At 38.1% G+C, this 17,289-nt stretch overlaps 1 protein-coding gene across 2 annotated transcripts in view; it reads left to right on the top strand.

The window, feature by feature from the left end:
- Window positions 1-17,289, top strand: part of LOC128660121 (gap junction gamma-1 protein) — a 315,999-nt gene that overhangs the window by 97,004 nt on the left and 201,706 nt on the right. The window contains exon 1 of one of the 2 annotated variants that reach the window (XM_053713764.1): window positions 11,603-11,724. The exons of the other annotated variant lie outside the window; for it this stretch is intronic. The gene's annotated coding sequence lies outside the window, so the exon portion shown is untranslated. Of the gene's footprint in view, window positions 1-11,602; window positions 11,725-17,289 lie in introns of those variants that run through there. 2 annotated transcript variants of the gene reach the window in all.

Consider the following 17,289-nt stretch of genomic DNA (forward strand, 5'->3'; position numbering starts at 1 on the left):
TAAAATAAAATTCAGCTCTTTTACACTTTGCCCAAAGCCCTAATCTGAAAAAAAACCACCGCTAAAAAAAAAAAAAACCCCACCTAACACTAATCCCAGAATATCTACTCACGGTTCCTAACGTCCGGACATCCATTTTCATCCAGGCGGCAAGAAGTCTTCATCCAGGTGGCGAGAAGTCTTCATCCAGGCGGGGACAACCTTCATCCATCACGGGGGCGTCTTCTATCTTCATCTCGGCGGCGTGGAGCAGAGCTATCCTAGACAGGCGATGACATCCTGCGCGGAGCATCCTCTTCATATGGTCACCGCCGTACACTTAAGTTGAATGCAAGGTAACCGTTTCAAAATGGTGTACCTTGCATTCCTATTGGCTGATTTGATTCTTCAAATTCAAATCAGCCAATAGGATGAGAGCTTCTGAAAACCTATTGGCTGTTCAAAAGAGCCAATAGAATGAGAGCTACTGAAATCCTATTGGCTGATTTTATTTTTTATTTTTGTAGGTCTATTAGATTAGGTGTAATTGTTTTCATTTTTGATCATTTCGTTTATTATTTTTTGTAATCTTAGTGTTTATCATTTTTTATAATTTTAAATTTTTTACATTTTTTTCGTAGTGTTAGGTTTTTTTAAATTTGTAATTTAGATTTTTTAATTGGTAGTTTTTTAAATTTTATTAAAATAGTTATGTTAGGTTAATTAGTTTAAACTAACACCTAGATTTAGAGTTTTGCGGCCAAAGGGGTGCGTTAGCTACGCATGCTTTTTTTCCCCCGCACCTTTTAAATACCGCTGGTATTTAGAGTTCACAGAATGGCTGCGTTAGGCTCCAAAAAGGGAGCGTAGAGCATAATTTACCGACACTGCAACTCTAAATACCAGCGGTGCTTACGGACGCGGCCAGCTTCAAAAACGTGCTCGTGCACGATTCCCCCATAGGAAACAATGGGGCATTTTGAGCTGAAAAAAAACCTAACACCTGCAAAAAAGCAGCGTTCAGCTCCTAACGCGGCCCCATTGTTTCCTATGGGGAAACACTTCCTAAGTCTGCACCTAACACCCTAACATGTACCCCGAGTCTAAACACCCCTAACCTTACACTTATTAACCCCTAATCTGCCGCCCCCGCTATCGCTGACACCTGCTATATATTATTAACTCCTAATCTGCCGCTCCGTACACCGCCGCAACCTACATTATAGCTATGTATCCCTAATGTGCTACCCCTAACACCGCCGACCCCTATATTATATTTATAAACCCCTAATCTGCCCCCCAAAACGTCGCCGCCACCTACCTACAATTATTAACCCCTAATCTGCCGACCGGACCTCACCGCTACTATAATAAATGTATTAACCCCTAATCCGCCTCAATAACCCTATAATAAATAGTATTAACCCCTAATCTGCCCTCCCTAACATCACCGACACCTAACTTCAAGTATTAACCCCTAATCTGCCGACCGGACCTCGCCGCTACTCTATTAAATGTATTAACCCCTAAAGCTAAGTCTAACCCTAACACTAACACCCCCCTAAGTTAAATATAATTTTTATCTAACGAAATACATTAACTCTTATTAAATTAACTAATCCTATTTAAAGCTAAATACTTACCTGTAAAATAAATCCTAATATAGCTACAATATAAATTATAATTATATTGTAGCTATTTTAGGATTAATATTTATTTCACAGGCAACTTTGTATTTATTTTAACCAGGTACAATTAATAGCTACCTAGTTAAAATAATTACAAAATTACCTGTAAAATAAATCAAAACCTAAGTTACAATTAAACCTAACACTACACTATCAATAAATTAATTAAATACAATACCTACAAATAAATACAATTAAATAAACTAACTAAAGTACAAAAAATAAAAAAGAACTAAGTTACAAAAAATAAAAAAGTATTTACAAACATTAGAAAAATATTACAACAATTTTAAGCTAATTACACCTACTCTAAGCCCCCTAATAAAATAACAAAGCCCCCCAAAATAAAAAAATGCCCTACCCTATTCTAAAATAAAATTTGAAAAGCTCTTTTACCTTACCAGCCCTTAAAAGGGCCTTTTGCGGGGCATGCCCCAAAGAAAACAGCTCTTTTGCCTGGAAAAAAAACATACAATACCCCCCCCCAACATTACAACCCACCACCTACATACCCCTAATCTAACCCAAACCCCCCTTAAATAAACCTAACACTAAGCCCCTGAAGATCTTCCTACCTTATCTTCACCACGCCGGGTATCACCGATCCGTCCAGGCTCCGATGTCTTGATCCAAGCCCAAGCGGGGGCTGAAGACGTCCATCCTTCGGCTGAAGTCTTGATCCAAGCGCCGGCTGAAGAAGTCCATCATCGGGCAGAAGTCTTCATCCTATGCGGGCAGAAGAGGAGATCCGGACCGGTAGACATCATCATCCAAGCGGCATCTTCTATGTTCTTCCATCCGACAACGAGCGGCTCCATCTTCAAGACCTCCGATGCGGATCCATCCTCTTCTTCCGATGACTAGACGACGAATGAAGGTTCCTTTAAGGGACGTCATCCAAGATGGCGTCCCTCGAATTCCGATTGGCTGATAGGATTCTATCAGCCAATCGGAATTAAGGTAGAAAAAATCTGATTGGCTGATGGAATCAGCCAATCAGATTCAAGTTCAATCCGATTGGCTGATTGGATGAGCCAATCGGATTGAACTTGAATCTGATTGGCTGATTCCATCAGCCAATCAGAATTTTCCTACCTTAATTCCGAATGGCTGATAGAATCCTATCAGCCAATCGGAATTCGAGGGACGCCATCTTGAATGACGTCCCTTAAAGGAACCTTCATTCGTCGTCTAGTCGTCGGAAGAAGAGGATGGATCCGCGCCGGAGGTCTTGAAGATGGAGCCGCTCGTCGTCGGATGGAAGCACATAGAAGATGCCGCTTGGATGATGATGTCTACCGGTCCGGATCTCCTCTTCTGCCCGCATAGGATGAAGACTTCTGTCCGATGATGGACTTCTTCAGCCGGCGCTTGGATCAAGACTTCAGCCAAAGGATGGACGTCTTCAGCCCCCGCTTGGGCTTGGATCAAGACATCGGAGCCTGGACGGATCGGTGATACCCGGCGTGGTGAAGATAAGGTAGGAAGATCTTCAGGGGCTTAGTGTTAGGTTTATTTAAGGGGGGTTTGGGTTAGATTAGGGGTATGTGGGTGTTGGGTTGTAATGTTGGGGGGGGTATTGTATGTTTTTTTTCCAGGCAAAAGAGCTGTTTTCTTTGGGGCATGCCCCGCAAAAGGCCCTTTTAAGGGCTGGTAAGGTAAAAGAGCTTTTCTAATTTTATTTTAGAATATGGTAGGGCATTTTTTTATTTTGGGGGGCTTTGTTATTTTATTAGGGGGCTTAGAGTAGGTGTAATTAGCTTAAAATTGTTGTAATATTTTTCTAATGTTTGTAAATATTTTTTTATTTTTGTAACTTAGTTCTTTTTTATTTTTTGTACTTAGTACTAGTTAGTTTATTTAATTGTATTTATTTGTAGGTATTGTATTTAATTAATTTATTGATAGTGTAGTGTTAGGTTTAATTGTAACTTAGGTTAGGATTTATTTTACAGGTAATTTTGTAATTATTTTAACTAGGTAACTATTAAATAGTTATTAACTATTTAATAGCTATTGTACCTGGTTAAAATAAATACAAAGTTGCCTGTGAAATAAATATTAATCCTAAAATAGCTACAATATAATTATAATTTATATTGTAGCTATATTAGGATTTATTTTACAGGTAAGTATTTAGCTTTAAATAGGATTAATTAATTTAATAAGAGTTAATTTATTTTGTTAGATAAAAATTATATTTAACTTAGGGGGGTGTTAGTGTTAGGGTTAGACTTAGCTTTAGGGGTTAATACATTTAATAGAGTAGCGGCGAGGTCCGGTCGGCAGATTAGGGGTTAATACTTGAAGTTAGGTGTCGGTGATGTTAGGGAGGGCAGATTAGGGGTTAATACTATTTATTATAGGGTTATTGAGGCGGATTAGGGGTTAATAACTTTATTAGAGTAGCGGTGAGGTCCGGTCGGCAGATTAGGGGTTAATACTTGAAGTTAGGTGTTGGTGATGTTAGGGAGGGCAGATTAGGGGTTAATACTATTTATTATAGGGTTATTGAGGCGGATTAGGGGTTAATAACTTTATTAGAGTAGCGGTGAGGTCCGGTCGGCAGATTAGGGGTTAATAATTGTAGGTAGGTGGCGGCGACGTTTTGGGGGGCAGATTAGGGGTTAATAAATATAATATAGGGGTCGGCGGTGTTAGGGGCAGCAGATTAGGGGTACATAAGGATAACGTAGGTGGCGGCGCTGTGCGGTCGGCAGATTAGGGGTTAAAAAAATGTAATAGAGTGGCGGCGATGTGGGGGGACCTCGGTTTAGGGGTACATAGGTAGTTTATGGGTGTTAGTGTACTGTAGAGCACAGTAGTTAAGAGCTTTATGAACCGGCGTTAGCCCAGAAAGCTCTTAACTCCTGGCTTTTCTCTGCGGCTGGAGTTTTGTCGTTAGATTTCTAACGCTCACTTCAGCCAAGACTCCAAATACCGGCGTTAGAAAGATCCCATTGAAAAGATAGGATACGCAATTGACGTAAGGGGATCTGCGGTATGGAAAAGTCGCGGCTGCAAAGTGAGCGTTAGACTCTTACCTACACGACTCTAAATACCAGCGGTAGCCCAAAACCAGCGTTAGGAGCCTCTAACGCTGGTTTTGACGGCTAACGCAGAACTCTAAATCTAGGCGTTAGTTTTTTTTTTATTTCACAGGTAAATTTGTATTTATTTTAAGATAGTTATATTGTTATTTTAATTTAAAGTTGGGGGGGTGTTAGGTTTAGGGGTTAATAGTTTAATTTAGTGTTTTGCAATGTGGGGGGCCGGCGGTTTAGGGGTTAATAGGTTTATTTAGGTGTCGGCAATGTCGGGGAGTGGCGGAATAGGGGTTAATAATTAAATTTAATGTTGGCGATATCAGGGAGCGGCGGATTAGGGGTTAATAACTTTTATTAGTGTTGGGGATATCGGGGAGCGGCGAATTAGGGGTTAATAACTTTTATTAGTGTTAGCGATGTTAGGGAGCGGCGGAATAGGGGTAATACATTTTATTAGTGTTGGCGATGTCGGGGAGCGGTGGAATAGAGGTTAATAACTTTTATTAGTGTCGGCGATGTAGGGGGGCGGCGGACTAGTGGTGTTTAGACTAGGGGGTAAATTTAACAAGGGCCGAATGTTCCCTTTAAAAAGGCGATGCCGGGGGGCGGCGGACTAGTAGTGTTTAGACTAGGGGGTAGATTTAAAAATGAAACATCGGTCTAAAGTACGCTGCTCCATAACTTATATGCTGCCTCTGAGGCTGCGGTCTTCCTATCCGCCCAATCCTATACGAGCAGGCTGATTGACACCTCCTGCTAGCGGCCGATTGGCCGCGAATCTGCAGGGGGCGGAATTGCACAAGCAGTTCTGGTGAACTGCTTGTGTAATGATAAATGCCGACAATGTATGCTGTCGGCATTCAGTGATGTCTGTCGGACATGATACGCGGACAGACATTGGTAAACCTACCCCTAGGGGTTTATGTTAGGGTGTTAGGTTTAAATGTAACTTTCTTTTCCCCATAGACATCAATGGGGTTGCGTTACGGTGATTTGCCATTCCGCCCTTCAGGTGTTAGTTTTTTTTCTAACACTCTCTCCCCATTAATGACTACGGGGGAAAAGCGTGCATGAGCACGTAAACTCAGCCCTTGGCTTTTGTGCGGTATGGAGCTTAACGCACCATAACGTACAGCACAAGGAGGCTTTTCAGTAACTCGTAATAGCAGCGCTATGGAGAGTGCAATAACGCATTTTTTTGGCGTTAGTTTCACACCCTGTTTAGCGCAACACTTGTAATCTAGGTGATTATGAGGTGTGATAAAATTGTGAATGTTAGACACTGTTTCAAACCCTGCTGTACTTCTCTGTACAAGGAAGTGTCACATGGGCATGGTCTAGAGAAAGGCTTTGTTACGGAGACATCACATATTTGTATCTCTAAACTACTTGTCTAATGCAGGGTACCTTAAACTAAGGGTCTAATGACCTAAAGCTCTCTGGCCTGGCAGCACAACAATTTAAAAAAGTCACCAATTGACTTCTATTACCAATTTTGCTTCGTTCCCATGATATTCTGTGTTGAAGAGATACCTAGGTAGGCATCTGGAGCACTACATGGCAGGAAATAGTGCTGCCCTCTAGTGTTCTTGCAAATGGATAACATTCTTGCAGAACTGCATCCAGAAATGGGCCGGCTCCTAAGCATATGTCCCTGCCTTTCAATTAAAAATACCAAGAGAAAAATTGATAATAAACGTAAATTAGAAAGATACTGAAAATCACATGCTCTTACTGAATCATGAAAGAAAATTTTGGGGTTTCATATACATTTAAAAAAGACGCCAAAGATTTTGTGTGATTTCTATCCATGCCTGAAGGTTTTTGATGATCAGTCCCCAAGAGTCGGGACCCAGCACTGGTCCACGAGATGGTTTATATTGAGCTGCCTGCACTCCTTGTAGCATGCAAAGGTTGTAATGGGTGAATGTTTCAGAGCACTTAAGAATAGGGCCACAGTAGATTATACTCACACTTATGCTAAAGATAATGGCTCAGAATAAATTTAGATTATAAGAATAGTCGGCCAGATTACGAGTTTTGCGCTATGAGCGGCTCTGTAATAACTTGCAAGTTATTTCCACCACTCACCTTTAATAGCGCTGCTATTACAGGTTTGCAAAAACCCGGCGTTAGCAGGCAATATGGCAGCGTTGAGCTCCATACCGCACACAAATACCAGCGCTGGTTTGAGCTGGTTTTACGTGCTTGTGCACGATTTCCCCATAGACATCAATGGGGAGAGCCGGTTAAAAAAAAGCCTAACACCTGCAAAAAAGGAGCGTAAAGCTCCGTAACGCAGCCCCATTGATTCCTATGGGGAAAGAAAATTTATGTTTACATCTAACACCCTAACATAAACCCAGTCTAAACACCCCTAATCTGCCACCCCCGACATCCCCGACACCTACATTACACTTATTAACCCCTAATCTGCTGCCCCCGAAATCGCCGCCACCTACCTGCACTTATTAACCCCTAATATGCTGCCCGCAATGTCGACACAACCTACATACATTTATTAAACCCCTAATCTGCCACCCCCAACGTCACCGCCGCCACTATACTAAAGTTATTAACCCCTAAATCGCTGGCTTCCCACATCACTAACACTAAATAAATATATTAACCCCTAAACCTAACCCTAAGTCTAACCCTAGCCTTAACACCCCTAACTTTAATATAATTAAAATAAATCTAAATAAAACTTACTATTATTACCTAAATAATACCTATTTAAGACTAAACACTTACCTGTAAAATAAACCCTAAGCTAGCTACAATATAACTAATAGTTACACTGTAGCTAGCTTAGGTTTTATTTTTATTTCACAGGTAAGTTTTTATTTATTTTAACTAGGTAGAATAGTTAGTAAATAGCTATTAACTATTTACTAGCTACCTAGTTAAAATAAATACAAAGTTACCTGTAAAATAAAACCTAACCAAATCTTACACTAACACCTAACATTACACTAAAATTAAATAAATTACATTAATTAAATACAATTAACTAAATTACAAAAAAAATAAACACTAAATTACACAAAATAAAAAATAAATTATCAAATATTTAAACTAATTACACCTAATCAAATAGCCCTATCAAAATAAAAAGCCCTCCCAAAATAAAAAAAACCCTAGCCTACTCTAAACTGCCAAAATCCCTTAAAAGGTCCTTTTGCGAGGCATTGCCCCAAAGAAATCAGCTCTTTTACCTGTAAAATACAAACAACCCCCAACAGTAAAACCCACCACCCACACAACCAAACCCCCCAAATAAAATCCTATGTAAAAAACCTAAGCTCCCCATTGCCCTGAAAAGGGCATTTGGATGGGCATTGCCCTTAAAAGGGAATTTAGCTCTTTTTCATTGCCCAAAACCCTAATCTAAAAATAAAACCCACCCAATAAACCCTTTAATAAAACCTAACACTAACCCCCGAAGATCCACTTACAGTTTTTGAAGGCCGGACATCCATCCTCAACGAAGCCGGGAGAAGTCTTCATCCAAGCGGCAAGAAGTCCTCAACAAAGCCGGGAAAAGTCATCATCCAAGCGGCAAGAAGTCGTCCTCCAGGCAGGCAGAAGTCTTCATCCAGACGGCATATTCTATCTTCATTTTTCCGACGTGGAGCGGGTCCATCTTCAAGACATCCGGCGCAGAGCATCCTCTTCTTTCGCTGTCTACTGAAGAATGAAGGTTCCTTTAAATGACGTCATCCAAGATGGCATCCCTTGAATTCCGATTGGCTGATAGTATTCTATCAGCCAATCGGAATTAAATGGTAAAAAATCATATTGGCTGATGAAATCAGCCAATAGGATTGAGCTTCAATCCTATTGGCTGATCCAATATGCGAGCTCAATCCTATTGGCTGATTAGATCAGCCAATAGGATTGAAGCTCAATCCTATTGGCTGATTGCATCAGCCAATAAGATTTTTTACCCAAGGGAAAATTACGTCATTTAAAGGAACCTTTGTTCTTCAGTAGATAGCGAAAGAAGAGGATGCTCTACGCCGGATGTCTTGAAGATGGACCCGCTTCGCGTCGGAAGGATGAAGATAGAAGATGCCGTCTGGATGAAGACTTCTGCTTGCCTGCAGGACCACTTCTTGCCGCTTGGATGAAGACTTCTCCCAGCTTCGTTGAGGACTTCTTGCCGCTTGGATGAAGACTTCTCCTGGCTTCGTTGAGGATGGATGTCCGGTCTTCAAAAACTGTAAGTGGATCTTCGGGGGTTAGTGTTAGGTTTTTTTAATGGTTTATTGGGTGTGTTTTATTTTTAGATTAGGGACTTTGGGCAATGTAAAAGAGCTAAATGCCCTTTTAAGGGCAATGCCCATCCAAATGCCCTTTTCAGGGCAATGGGGAGCTTAGGTTTTTTAGATAGGATTTTATTTGGGGGGTTGGTTGTGTAGGTGGTGGGTTTTACTGTTAGGGGGTTGTTTGTATTTTTTGTTACAGGTAAAATAGCTGATTTTTTGGGGGGCAATGCCCCGCAAAAGGCCCTTTTAAGGGCTATTGGCAGTTTAGTGTAGGCTAGGGTTTTTTTTTATTTTGGGGGGGGCTTTTTTATTTTGATAGGGCTATTAGAGTAGGTGTAATTAGTTTAAATTTTTAATAATTTCTTTTTTATTTTGTGTAATTTAGTGGGGGGGGTTTGTAATTTTGTTAATTGTATTTATTTAATGTAATTTATTTAATTTTAGTGTAATGTTAGGTGTTAGTGTAACTCAGGTTAGGTTTTATTTTACAGGTAAATTTGAATTTATTTAAACTAGGTAGCTAGTAAATAGTTAATAACTATTTACTAACTATTCTACCTAGTAAAAAATTAATACAAACTTAGCTGTGAAATAAAAACAAAACATAAGCAAGATACAATATAATTATTAGTTATATTGTAGCTAGCTCAGGGTTTATTTTACAGGTAAGTATTTAGTCTTAAACAGGTATTATTTAGGTAATAATAGTAGGTTTTATTTAGATTTATTTTAATTATATTAAAGTTAGGGGTGTTAGGGTTAGACTTAGGGTTAGGGGTTAATATATTTATTTAGTGTTAGTGATGTGGGAGGCCAGAGGTTTAGGGGTTAATAACTTTAGTATAGTGGCGGCGACATTGGGGGCAGCAGATTAGGGGTTAATAATATTTAACTAGTATTTACGATGCGGGAGTGTGGCGGTTTAGGGGTTAATATGTAGTTTATGGGTGTTAGTGTATTTTGTAACACTTTAGTTATGAGTTTTATGGTACAGCTTTGTAACGTAAAACCCATAACTACTGACTTTCAGATTACGGTATGGATCTTGTAGTTATGGGCTGTACCGCTCTCTTTTTGGCCGGACAGGCAAACTCATAATACCTGCGCTATGGAAGTCCCATTGAAAAAGGACTGTTTAAAAAGTGCGGAATTTACATAGCGTGAGGGCCAAAAAAGTGTGCGGTACAGCTGCACCTACAAGACGGTTGTGAAAAAGAGCCATAACGCTGCTTTTTCACTCATGATGCAAAACTCGTAATCTAGCCAAGTTTTAATTAAACATTATACACAAAAGGAATTAATGAAATTATTTTAACAGTATATACTATAATTTCCTGAATTTGCTACCAATACACATGATATTTCCTAATGAGAGTGGGGAACTGCTGGTGCCTTTTTTGTGTTAAGTGGCGCTGAGAGACACATGAACATTTCGATAGTCAGACACGGCACACGTGCCACAGTCTAAGCAGCCCAGCAATAAATGTTTGTTGCATCTGTCTGGTTTCTTTGCATTCGGAAAATCACTGTTGCGAACAAATGTTAAATTTCCCTATTTTAAAAGTGATGGCATTTCATTGTAATATTATATTGCTGCTTCTTATACTATAAGACTTTGATAATTAACATTCAAATCAGTACTTCATCTCATGAATGGGTGATCCCAAAATCAAATGTTGCATTCAAATTGTGAAAGGTAACATTTAAAACATTCAATAGTACAAACTAGGGGAACATTTGTTCTAGGATTCAAATACCAAATAATATATTTTGGGTATGTAGCTTAGGGACGTGTTGTAGATGATTAACTATAAATAATGTATTGACTAAAGCATTAGTTTTTTTATATTATGTATCAGACATATTAATCCCAATAAAGCATTCAATTTATAATAGAACATGATGTTTTTACATTTGGTAACAGGAAAAAATATAAAGATCACAAGTGTAGTGTAATGTGTTAAAAAAATGTCACATTCTCGTCAATCTAGTGGCAAAGAGGAGCAGGAGAGCCAAATTATTATGCCTAGTTTGCAAGAGGTTTTCTACTGCCTCTAGATAGGTATTAGATTGCAGATGCGCAAACAAGGGAAGGGGGCATTTGCTCTCCTTGACCCCCTCAAAACTTATCCCTGTTGGCCCTCTAAGATCCTCATAGAAAATAAAACAAGTAACCAAGCAATAAACAGCATGTACGTCTGAGTAATAATGTTTCAAAATTAACCCTGGAAACCAATCCTGGAATGAGTCACATTCCAGACACTGCTTGGTTTAGGAGATTGTGCGTAGCCAGCTATGCATCTGTAAAAGAAAAGGGCAGAAATATCTGCTTACTAGACATTTATTTAGCGAAGTTTTTATCGTGCCCCCTGCTGAGGTGCTGGAAAAACCTAAATCTTGAAAATGAAAGACATTTTTTCCCTTTCATCCAGTGTATAATCTTTTATTGAAGGAAAACTGATGCTTTCATTAAGTGCTGTTCTGAATCAAAACTCCAGCTGTGGGGATAAGTCTGACTTTATGACTCAATTCTCCTTGTCACTTCCCATATGTGTAACCGTTTCGCCAAGAAGATACACAGTTTCCGAAAAGAAAAGTCCAACTGTTTAAAAAGATCCCAAAAGAAGAATCAATCAAGGTATAGAGTGTCCCTATACACATGGTTTTTTATTTTTATTCTAAAAAGAATTTCTTTGGTGCAAGACAAGCTGGGAAAGATTCATGGCTGCACATTTCTGAGTATGTACCTTTGTTATTCTGTAAGATAAAGAGAAATAGGGTGAAGCTAAAGGGATAAAAAGAATGTTTTTTTGTGATTTACACAGAGCATACTTTTTAAAAAAAGGCTTTTAATTTGCTTGTATTATCAAATTTGTTTCGTTGTTACAGTATTATTTGTTAAAGTAATACCTAGGTAGGCATCTGAAGCATCACATGTCAGCAAATAGTGCGCTTGCAAATGAATAACATTCTTAAAAAACTGCTGCCATATAGTGATCCTAACGTGCACACTCCTGAGCTTACATCCCTAATAGTGCTCCTATTTAGTGCTCTTGCAAATGGATAACATTCTTGCAAAACTGCTGCCATATAGTGCTCCACAAATGGGCTGGCTTCTAAGCATTACGTCCCTTCTTTTCAATAAAAAAATACCAAGAGAATGAAGAAAATTTGATAATTGAAGTAAATTAGAAAGTTGTTTAAAATCTCAAGCTCTATCTCAATCATGAAACAAAAAAAAATGGGTTTCATATCCCTTTAATTTATTATTATTGGAAAACCAACCTAAGTCATTGTAATGTTAAAGGGACATGCCACCCACATTTTTTCTTTTATGATTTAGAAAGAGAATGCAATTTTAAACATCTTTCTAATTTACTTATATTATCTAATTTGTTTTATTCTATTGATATTCTTTGATGAAAAGCATATCTAGATATGTTCACTAGCTGCTGATTGGATGCTGCACATAGAAGCCTCATGTGATTGGCTCACCATGTGCATTGCTTTTTCTTCAACTAAGGATATCTAGAAAACGAAGCAAAATAAATAATGGAAGTAAATTGTAATGTTGTTTACATTTCTATTCTCTATCTGAATCATGAAAGAAAGATTTTGGGTTTAGTGGCTCTTTAAGTTCTTTTTTCCCCCCAAGAGTAATTTGTAACAGCACTATTTAACGCCAAATATAGTAGATAACCAGAATAGTCTTCCAGCAGAAGTGGTATACAATTAAAACTCTTGTGCTGGTGTTATACGTAAGATTCTTCTGAGTATTACATTTGAATTCGTAGGTAGATTAAAAAAAAATAGGGCAGACTCCTTTATGTTACGAAAATGTTTGTTTCTTTAAATTACTGGTTTTCAAGCCTGTCCTCAGTCCTGCCTGACAGACAAGATTTTCAGGATTACCTTATGTGAGAGCAGGTAAAATAATTATATTAATAATAAGCTGATTATTTCACCTGTGCTCTAGTTCAAATATCCTAAAAATCTGTCCTGTTAGGGAGGCCTGAGAGCAGGTTTAAAAACCAGTGCTTTAAATGAATCCCTTCCTTATGAATATTATTTAGTAACACACTAGTGTGGAAAGTTTTTTCCACACAACTCTCTCATTTTCTCCTCAAAGTAATACAATTTGCTTGTAGGAAAATGAGTCAGGGTAATTACTAACTATACCTGTCGACATATCATCAACTTATTCTCATAAAATTAGGAGTATTATGGGCTGAAGTCCCTAAATCTTCTAAATGTGATTTTCTTACTAATTTTCCACAGTAAGATGTACTTTAAAAGCTTTACTGAAGAAATGTTTTGGTTGAACTTTGGCATTGCACTTCAGTATAAATAATGTGCCTGCCATTTAGGAGCGAAAGCCTTCCATAGCTATTGTGAAATTAAAATGTTTCAACAAATTCCTTTCTTTTAAAATAAATGTGTTCAGAGCGCCTCAAATGGGCTAGGTGTTGTACAATGTGTAGAGTGTGTATTTAGAAATATTTTAATTGTAAATCTAGTACTTTACACAAGAATAAAACATGCCACGGCGGGTACAGTGGTAATAAATGACAATAAAAACAATAAGATGTGGATCCACTCTTGTACAAATTAAATATTGAATATATCTATATAAAAACACTGAATATAAAATGATGCAGAGGCAATAATAATCGTAGCCCCAATAAAAATATGAGAAAGTTAAAATTCCAAACAATGTCTGAAAGAAATCAATCCAATGTGTGGATTAAAAAATGCAGTAAATCAAATGAATGGATTGCTGATATCAACTAGGAGGAGGATACCGTAAGAGATAAAGGGGCCTAGTTATCAAGCCGTCAACCTCAAATACGCTGGAATTCTGCAGCGTATTTGTGGCGAGGCTGATTCGCCTTAGTTATCAAAGGCTAGAGACCGGCAAAAGTAGAATTTTGTGACGTAAACTTCGATCCGCCGGACTCAGTCCGACACAGATCGATTCTTACATCACTCCAGACGTTCCGCACACAAGTGCGGCACAATCTGACTACTTTTGCTAGTTATCAAAAAACTAGCAGGTACGCTCGGCACTTTTCCAGCCCAGCGTACCTGGTTTTCAAACCGCCACCCTGGAGACGGCGGATCCCATAGGAATCAATGGGAGTCTGACCATAGCGAAAGTACAAGTTCGCTGCTGCCAGACATCCCATTGATTCCTATGGGAAACGTCTGCACCTAACACCCTAACATGTACCCCGAGTCTAAACACCACTAATCTGTCCCCCCTACACCGCCGCAACTAAATAAATGTATTACCCCCTAAACCGCCGCTCCCGGAGCCCACCGCAAGCTACTCTATACATATTAACCCCTAAACCACCGCTCCCGGAGCCCACCGCAACTATAATATATGTATTAACCCCTAAACCGCCGCTCCCGGGCCCTGCCGCAACCTATATTAAATGTATTAACCCCTAATCTGCCCCCCTACACCGTCGCCACCTATAATACATTTATTAACCCCTATCCTGCCCCCCACTACACCGCCGCCACTGTAATAAATTTATTAACCCCTAAACCTAAGTCTAACACTAACCCTAACACCCCCCTAACTTAAATATTAATTAAATAAATCTAAATAATATTTCTATTATGAACTAAATTAATCCTATTTAAAACGAAATACTTACCTTTAAAATAAACCCTAATATAGCTACAATATAAATAATAATTATATTATAGCTATCTTAGGATTTATTTTTATTTTACAGGCAAATTTCAATTTATTTTAACTAGGTACAATAGCTATTAAATAGTTATTAACTATTTAATAGCTTACCTAGCTAAAATAAAGAGAAATTTACCTGTAAAATAAAAACTAACCTAAGTTACAATTAAACCTAACACTACACTATACTTTAATAAATTATTCCTATTTAAAACTAAATACTTACCTGTAAAATAAACCCTAAGATAGCTACAATGTAATTAATAATTACATTGTAGCTATTTTAGGAATTATATTTATTTTACAGGTAACTTTGTATTTATTTTAGCTAGTTAGAATAGTTATTAAATAGTTATTAACTATTTAATAACTACCTAGCTAAAAGAAATACAAAATTACCTGTAAAATAAATCCTAACCTAAGTGACAATTAAACCTAACACTACACTATCATTAAATAAATTAAATAAATTAACTACAAATAACTACAATTAAATACAATTACATAAACTAACTAAAGTACAAAAAATTAAAAAAGCTGTTACAAAAAATAAAAAAATAAGTTACAAACATTTTAAAAATATTACAACAATTTTAAGCTACTTACACCTAATCTAAGCCCCCTAATAAAATAACAACCCCCCCCAAAATAAAATAATGCCCTACCCTATTCTAAATTAAAAAAGTTCAAAGCTCTTTTACCTTACCAGCCCTTAAAAGGGCATTTTGTGGGGCATGCCCCAAAGAATTCAGCTCTTTTGCCTGTAAAAGAAAAATACAACCCCCCCCAACATTAAAACCCACCACCCACATACCCCTAATCTAACCCAAACCCCCCTTAAAATAACCTAACACTAATCCCCTGAAGATCATCCTACCTTGAGTCGTCTTCACTCAGCCGAGCAGCGATGGAACCGAAGAGGAGACTCGGAGTGGCAGAAGTTATCCTCCAAGCGGCGCTGAAGAAATCTTCAATCCGATAAAGTGATCCTCCAAGCGGCGCTGAAGAAGTCTTCTATCCGGGCGATGTCATCTTCCAAGCGGGGTCTTCAATCTTCATCCCGCTGACGCGGAACATCCTTCTTTACCGACGGACTACCGACGAATGAAGGCTCCTTTAAGGGACGTCATCCAAGATGGCGTCCCTTCAATTCCGATTGGCTGATCGGAATTAAGGTAGGAAAAATCTGATTGGCTGATTGAATCAGCCAATCAGATTCAAGTTCAATCCAATTGGCTGATCCAATCAGCCAATCAGATTGAGCTCGCATTCTATTGGCTGATCGGAACAGCCAATAGAATGCGAGCTCAATCTGATTGGCTGATTGGATCAGCCAATCGGATTGAACTTGAATCTGATTGGCTGATTCAATCAGCCAATCAGATTTTTCCTACCTTAATTCCGATTGGCTGATAGAATCCTATCAGCCAATCGGAATTGAAGGGACGCCATCTTGGATGACATCCCTTAAAGGAGCCTTCATTCGTCAGTAGTCCGTCGGTAAAGAAGGATGTTCCGCGTCGGCGGGATGAAGATTGAAGACCCCGCTTGGAAGATGACATCGCCCGTATAGAAGACTTCTTCAGCGCCTCTTGGAAGATGACATCGCCCGGATGGAAGACTTCTTCAGCGCCGCTTGGAGGATCACTTCATCGGATGGAAGATTTCTTCAGTGCCGCTTGGATGATAACTTCTGCCGCTCCGGGTCTCCTCTTCGGTTCCATCGCTGCTCGGCTGAGTGAAGACGACTCAAGGTAGGATGATCTTCAGGGGATTAGTGTTAGGTTATTTTAAGGGGGGTTTGGGTTAGATTAGGGGTATGTGGGTGGTGGGTTTTAATGTTGGGGGGGTTGTATTTTTCTTTTACAGGCAAAAGAGCTGAATTCTTTGGGGCATGCCCCACAAAATGCCCTTTTAAGGGCTGGTAAGGTAAAAGAGCTTTGAACTTTTTAAATTTAGAATAGGGTAGGGCATTTTTTTATTTTGGGGGGTTTGTTATTTTATTAGGGGGCTTACATTAGGTGTAAGTAGCTTAAAATTGTTGTAATATTTTTAAAATGTTTATAACTTATTTTTTTTATTTTTTGTAACTTAGCTTTTTTTATTTTTTGTACTTTAGTTTATGTAATTGTATTTAATTGTAGTTATTTGTAGGTAATTTATTTAATTAATGTAATGATAGTGTAGTGTTAGGTTTAATTGTAACTTAGGTTAGGATTTATTTTACAGGGAATTTTGTATTTCTTTTAGCTAGGTAGTTATTAAATAGTTAATAACTATTTAATAACTATTCTAACTAGCTAAAATAAATACAAAGTTACCTGTAAAATAAATATAAATCCTAAGATAGCTACAATGTAATTATTAATTATATTGTAGCTATCTTAGGGTTTATTTTACAGGTAAGTATTTAGTTTTAAATAGGAATAATTTATTTAAGTATAGTGTAGTGTTAGGTGTAATTGTAACTTAGGTTTTAGTTTTTATTTTACAGGTTAATTTCTCTTTATTTTAGCTAGGTAAGCTATTAAATAGTTAATAACTATTTAATAGCTTTTGTTCCATAGTTAAAATAAATTGAAATTTGCCTGTAAAATAAA

Source organism: Bombina bombina, chromosome 5, assembly GCF_027579735.1.
Source record: "Bombina bombina isolate aBomBom1 chromosome 5, aBomBom1.pri, whole genome shotgun sequence".
NCBI lineage: Eukaryota > Metazoa > Chordata > Amphibia > Anura > Bombinatoridae > Bombina > Bombina bombina.